The following is a 7,616-nucleotide window of genomic DNA, read 5'->3' as shown; positions in this document are numbered from 1 at the left end:
GTTTCCTTTTTTCTTTTTGACCCATGTTAGCTGTTTATGAATGTGGCTTTCTTGCTAATAGGGCTGTTGGTGGGGATGTTTGTGCGGAAAAGACTTTGTTTATGCTAGCAGCTCTTTGTGTACTGCTCTCTAATTGATTTGGCCGACCAACAAGTCCAAATAATTAATTTGATTTATTGTCTTTGATAGATTGTCTCAGTCCCATTGAGGGGTGTTGGATTTTTTGACTCACTCCATATTTCAGTTTCCAAGTGAGCTCGAGGTTGGCGTCCCCGTCTTCCCTCTTGTTTTTTTTTTAATCGGGTGATATTTGTTTCAAGGCTCCAGCATTTTCTCTTCTTTGGGGTCTCCACTGTATAGAAAAGCACACATGACTTTCACACTGAGAAAACAATGTCGTTACTAACATCAATCATGTGTGATATTTTCAGACATGTTGCTTTAATGTACCATTTTAAATGCAAAGTCTTGGGGACATGGCGCTGCCGGCCTCTCATGGTGTAGGTATACGTTCTTCAGCCACTGTAAAATGTGTATGAACAGAGAGAAGAAGCACGGCAGTCACGAGAGAAAGGATGCATTGTCTGTCTTTCGCTGTCATTAGGCGGCGTCTGGAGGATGATGTGGAAGCAGTATGGGGTCTGGGGGAAGTATTTATGACCCTGTAGGAAACTCGTTGGACTGCGGCGATCGCAGAGAGATAATGGGAGGGAATGGGATGCAGCGAGGTGTTCTGACGGCACCAACCAGACAAGAGAACATCCAGGATAAATCAATGTTGGTCATTTTCTCCCCTCTGCTATCCCCCTCCTGCCTCGCTGCACTTACATTCCAACATTAAGACCCCTCCTCAAACTGTGAATGGAAAAGCGAGGAGTCACAGGGAGAAATAAAAGAACATTTTATGTAATATTGATTAATGCAAAATGCTTTGACTCAAACAGTTTGATTTAAAGTGGCAGTGTCGTACTGCTAATTTGATTTAATCCTGACACTGCCGCTTGAATGACTTTTCTGGTGACATTGGGAGGCACACAAACAAGACTTCAGCTCATTAAACAGCAACAAACTGAGGGGAAATTACACTTAGCTATGGAAATGGATTTTAAACATGCAAAGCATTACATGCACTGACTTTATGCTGAAATATGGAAAACATCAGCGTTGGTGTTAGTGTAGCTGTGACGCCAACAGCAACAGCATTAAAAGGGAGTGAGGATCAGAGTACAATCTAACCTCTGATGATCAAAAGAGACAACTCATTACAGAAATATATTGACCTTAAAGAGGGCTTAATTTAATAAAGCACTACCTCTGGAGGTAGGAGTGCGTTTATGGGAGCTCGAAGTACAATGCACACACCATATTACAAGCGCAGCTAAAACAGAAAGAGGAACTACTGCAGTGAAAAAAGAGTTTTTGGAGTCCTGATGAAAGTCTAAGCAAAGAGTGTAGTAGGCAAAAGTTGTAGACAAAAAATACCAAACAGTTTTAAGGGTTAGATCAGTCTCATTGTTGAGGGAACTGCAACAGAAGCGATGCTATCAACCCCCAACATGCAGTTACAACAGCACAAGATGAAGACACAATGGACAGAAAGACCATGTGGAGGAACTTGAGAGTATGCCGAAGGGTAGGAGGGACTGCAAAATCAAAATACTTGGTGGTGTAAGGATAAAAGTTATCTTAAAAGCAAAAAAGTAAGGCAGGTGTGCTTATGGAAGCGCAAACTGTCTAGCTTAGCTGTAATTATTAGCAATTGTTTAATGAAATGATGCAATACAACTTTCAGGTCAATTTTTCTAAGAGCATTACTGAGTTTTTGTTTAAGTCGAAGTGACCTAGTCCAAGATAAAAACTTCTGAAAGCTTTAATGCTGGCTATGAATAGGGAAGTCTGCATTTAGTCAATTTAACAACTAGATATGTTTATCCTTGAAAGTTAGCACCAGGATTACTATCATCATATACACAAACACTGCTTATTTCTTGTTTGTTTATGCTGTCGGACAGCCAACCACCACTAGACTATTGCTAAAGTATTATTATGCTCTACTATGTACTTGCTAGGTGCCGCCCTGTTGGTTATGGCTGCCTGTTGCAGCAGCTCTGTCTTCCATTTTTTGTATTTTTTTGTCTCTTTTACGTTATCTTTGTATGTGGAGTGGATCATTACATTGTATGGCTCATTTACATGGCTCACCAAACTGGTTGTGTCGTCAGTGATATTTTTACTACTTTTACACCTGTGTTTTTCTGGAGATCTTACATGTAACCGGCTGCATTGTTTACAAGTGGAATCAGCTGTTAACACCCTTTAGCATGTCAATGCTAACTGGTGCAAGGCCTGATGTTCCCCACAAGATGAGGAGAAGGAGGTGAGGAAGACGTGCTGGTTCTCAGGTGTGAGCTAAGAAGTGACAACATCAACCTGATATATCCACGATCTATCTCCAATAAGATGGACAAGCAAGCCATGCTAACCCAGCAACAGAGGAAATAGCAGAAGGTAGAACAGCATCATGCTATTCACAGACATTGCAAACAAAGCTAACTCCCAACACCAACACGACATTGGAGGAACTTCACCTGCTGTGAGCAGACAGGATCCAGGAGACAGAGACTGAACAGACTGCTGAAGAAGCTCAGTCCTGGACCCTGTGGAGGTGGAGGCTGGCTGACTGGACAATGATGGACAAGCTGTCATCATCTATTTTCTTATGGGCCTTTTTGCACTGTCTATACACTTTCTTACTTTTGTTTTCTTGATTGCTGCTGTAACTCCTGAATTTCCTCTCAGGGATAAATAAAGTATTTTTTATTCTATTTCTATTCTAACTGAATGTAACCGAGCATATATGACAGATTGCATGTTTTACAGAAGCTCAGATTATTTGTTCAATCTAGAAAATAACAGCCTGTACCCAGAGATCCTGTATTTAGCTGTTAAAAACAAACTATGCTCAATTTGGACTGTTTTCTGAGAGATTTCTTACTTTTTAACTCTGTGGTTGACAGAATTTGATTTAGAAGACAAATAGAAAAAAAATGGTTCCTTTGGTGCATTGATAGTTGTGAAATGGACTAAAATTGTAACTGATGCAGCTAAATGAGCAATAAACATACACTGAATTAAAGAAGGTAATTTTATTTGGTCAAATGTAGATGATTAGAAAACTAAGATTTCACCTTTAAGGTACCTTCATCAGACCTAAAACCGTTATCATTTTTCGCTCTGCGTCTTCTAGCTTGTTTTTGTTTTCAAGGTACATAAAGGTGACATTGAACAGGACGGCTGTTTATCTGTTGTCTACAAACTAATCTGTTTGCATTACGGCATGTATTCCAATGGTCCCGTTATGTATTAGAAAAGCAATTAACAGTTCATTAAACTTCGAAGGTGTTAATACAAGTCATAAGACTAAGCCATCTGTCGGATTCTCTCCCAAGCCCGACTTTGATACCATCCACTAAACAACGTTCCTAACCAATTAAGGTTAGACTTGGTAATTTAAATTTGAAAATAGGCCATCTTCTGCTCGTTGTCTAATAATAGGGATACATATGGTGAGGGTTTGGAGTGAGATAATGAGAGAGATAGCCGCCGTAATTTGTCTTGTAAATATTAGGGAGGGAGGCAGATTGAGGCCTCAGGACTTAACATATGTCTGCGTTCAACCTCCATACGATGTTTCAATCCAGACAAGGTGGATTTAAAAAACAGCATCAGGAGCAGTACAAATCTATGCCAGAGTAATCCCAGCTTAATATCATACTAAGAAGTCAGACACTGTAGAAAATGATGGACCCACCTACTCATTTGCTATTTGTTGACGAGATAGATGTTGCGTTTTGTCTCGTCTGTGAACACAACAAATGAAGAGGGTGAACGCGATTCAATTCATCATGTTTCTTGAGGATTTAGTGAGATTTGCTCTCATTAGTGGCTCATCTGTCAGGGAGACACTCTGATCCTGTAGAGAGGGGGAAAGGAAAAAAAACAGCCTCTCCTCACTTAATTGGGAGCCGCACACGCAGTGAAAGAGACACAGCAGCTATGTCAACCTTTTACATCCCAAATTTATCTTCCAAAATCAATCCGTCAACATCCTAATTGGCCTCCGGTTTATGATTGCTGTGCCGGCTCGCTCTCGGAGGATCTGAAGCTAAATGGAGTCATAAGCTTAGCAGATAAAATGTTGAAATATGTGCAATCATGGGTGTATATGAATCTTAAACTGAGAGATACGGATTATATTGATGTGTCTGGAAATGTCTTGGAGGGGAGACAGCTTTAAAATGTTCGGCCTTGAGCTTCTACAAAAAAGGATATTTGAATTATTATTACGCTTTTAGTTACCGGACGGTTTGCCAACTGCTTTATGTTCAGAGGAAATAAGGGAGGATCTGTATCACATCAAGTAAAAATAAAACAGGTAGCATTCCACACAGCCGGAATGAGTATCGACATATTATTCAAGGTGCTGGCACCAGAATGGCTCTCATTAGTCTTCTGTGAGTCGGTAATGGCAGATCAGCTCTTAGGGCCATGGAATTGACAGGCTGTGCTCCCCTTCAGCAGATATCTGAGAGCTTTTTATTGGCTTCCCCTCCAAACACCCTCCTGCTAATGCTGCCCGATGGCCTGGTTAACCTTGGTGATGCCTTCCGAAGCTGGAGAGGTATCACACAAAGTTCATTCAATCATTAGGCGCACAGAGGAGTTCAATTATTGCATGCTCAGGAGTTTTATTGATACAAGTATGTGGGTTAATGTGGATCTGAGTGGGTTCTCTCCTTAAATCTGCACATTAGGAGGTTTTTTTCTTTAAATAATAATAGCAAGAGTTTTTTAATCCGTTTTGTCTGAGTCTTGTCTCAGAGAAAAGTTTCCTTCTCCAACTTAATGAACAGGTGTCTACATAACACAGCCCACCCCACAGATGGCAGCGTAATTAGCAGTCATTATGGTGGTCTTCAAGAAGGTCGGGATGTGTGCGGCCGCACAGAGCGCCTAACCTCTTCACCCCCTGACAGGGCCCACAGGGGGCCGCTGACACGTGTTGTTCTCCTGGAGAAGCCAAAGGTGGGGTTCCCCTTTCATGAGGTGTCATCCTGATGTGCTGGAAAGCCCCAGACATGTGTTCAAGGATCAGAATGTCAAGGGCCTCTCTGTGGTCAAAGCCTAGTAGGAACAAAGAGCGGTAAAGTCCGGTGGCTTAACTGAAGGTATTTGTTTTGTTTGGAAGGTTTCTTTATTAAGAGGTTTTGGTAAACACAGTACTTCACTTATTTTAGCTTACTGGCAGCTTGTGTATTGTCCTCATCTTTTTCTGAGGAAGCAAAAGTATGGGCATTGAAGACCAATTTACTGACCTCTTTTTATCGTGACAATTATTACCTCTGCCAAGGAGGTTATGTTTTTGGGAGATTTTGCCTGTTTGTTTGTCTGTGAACAACATAACTCAAAAAGTTTTGAACGGATCTTGATGAAATTTTCAGGAAATGTTCAAAATTGGATAAGGAAGAAGTGATTAAATTCTGGAGGTGATCCGGATCACCGTCTGGATCCAGCATTTTTTTAAAAGGATTCTTTATCATTGTGAGGTAGGGCCGTTTTCACCATATGTGTATATAACTCAATGATAAAAGGTCGTATTGCTTTGCAAAACAAAACAAGACAAGGTCACCATAATTTTTGGCAGATTTAAAAGTATGATCCAGATTCTGGTAATATTCTGGATACTAGGACCCGAAATATGAAATATGTACAGGGTCATCATACTTTTCAACACTGTCAGGAAACAAATTATCGTACAAACCTGCAACGAACACCAAATTGTGGAGGACAGTCTGCTAAAAGGCTGTATAACCTTAGAGTAGGGCTAAAGTGTTGGTCACAATCACAATATGCTTGGCAAAGGTCTGCGCTCTCTGAGTGCTTTTCTAGTTTATCTTTACAATTCAAGGGATGGGAAAAACTGAGGAATTCAGTGTATGACGTATTGTAAATACTTTTCATATAATGCAGAAAGTGAGCTGCACCCTACACAGTGTTGCACTTGCTATACCAGTTTAAAATGCAGATTTTTTTTAGGTTAGTGGATCCGTCTTTACCTCTTAACCGTCAGCACTGCTGTGGACTGTGCTCAACAGCCTTACAAGACGCCAGCAGGATGAAAACAGATGGTACCAGAAAGAGCGACATAGCTGCATAGAAACTGAATACCAGTGAATGCAAAGGAAGTCTTTGGACAACAAAACCTTTTTCGCTCTGTGACTTGATTCACAGCAGGTGAAAACAGATGTGAAAACAATTTCTGAAGTAGCTACAGTGTAGAGATGACCAACATTACACCTAAAGAACTTGCATGTTCTTAAAGTCCTTTTTTGTTTACATATTCATTAAACCTCGATGAGACTTTGGAAAAAGCAAAACCAATTTTAAAAAATGAGCTTACTTGTGGTTATTGGTTCTGAATTTTTTTTTACATAATCAATTTTATTTTTTATTGATTTTATTAAGACAGCAGTTTCTGTTTACTTATTCAATGTTGTCTTTTTTAGGAAACTTGCAAATATATCCATCTTTTTTTTTTAAACTCTCCACTTTGCCCACAGTGTAGCTGCGTCTCAGCAGACATATGCTTGTGCGACCTCGGGCTGATTTGACCTTTAAAACAACACAGCTTCCTCCTGCTGAACTGGAGGTGGATACGGACGTGGTTTGTGGGGTCATTCCCTGTTCATGTCTCCGTTCATGCCCGACTAACCCTCCCTTGTTGGGCCACTGGTGGGGGTGAGCAAAGGCTGCTGTCGTAAGTGTGTGTGTGTGTGGGGTGGGGAGTGGGGGGTACACCAACAGGCTTGTAATTTCCCCTCACTTAGAAATGAATTCCATCTAATCTCATTGCAGCATGTCAAATAGCAGCACGACACGCTGTTTTATACTGTAACATTTGGTTATACTGAAGCAGCTGAGTGCGTCTGGCTCCAGCCTGACACCCTCTGGATATTAAAACACTGGATAATATTTCATTGAGATTGGATGTGGCTCAAACACAGGGCATTAGCGAGCCCCTCGACAAACACTTCAACCAAGTTTGAGTCTTACACTGCTAAGCCAATAAACTTGGTGATTTACAGTGAAACATTCACGGTAAGAATCAAGGTTGAACTTACAGGAGGAGAAAATGACCCTGGGCTGTTTTTACCAGAACAGTCTGTGTCTCTCAAAATCATAAGGTAAACAATAAATCCATTTATCAGATGAATATTGTATAGGCTATTGAAAAAGGCTAAAAATAGGATGATTTAAGGGAAGATGCACATTTTTTTGATGAATTTAAGGTGTGGTAATTTTTTCAGCATTTTGTGCACACACATTAAAAGTTGGATAACCGAATGCTGACATAACAATGTTAAGTTACCATCGTAGCCATTGTTAACCCAAAAAGTCACACCAAAGGCGATCTATGTCGTTATCTTCTAGGGTTGGGAGAAAAAAGTGAAATACAACATATTGGGAATTTCTGTTTGACAATATCAAAATCGGGATTCTTTGTCAAAATTTTTTTTTTTTTTTCAAATTCTAATTCTTCATTTCAGTCTTCGTTT

The sequence above is a fragment of the Halichoeres trimaculatus genome, unplaced genomic scaffold (assembly GCF_033239565.1).
Source record: "Halichoeres trimaculatus isolate MK-OKI-2021-1 unplaced genomic scaffold, fHalTri1.1 fHalTri1_scaffold_8, whole genome shotgun sequence".
Classification (NCBI taxonomy): Eukaryota; Metazoa; Chordata; class Actinopteri; order Labriformes; family Labridae; genus Halichoeres; species Halichoeres trimaculatus.
This window is presented reverse-complemented; position numbering follows the sequence as displayed.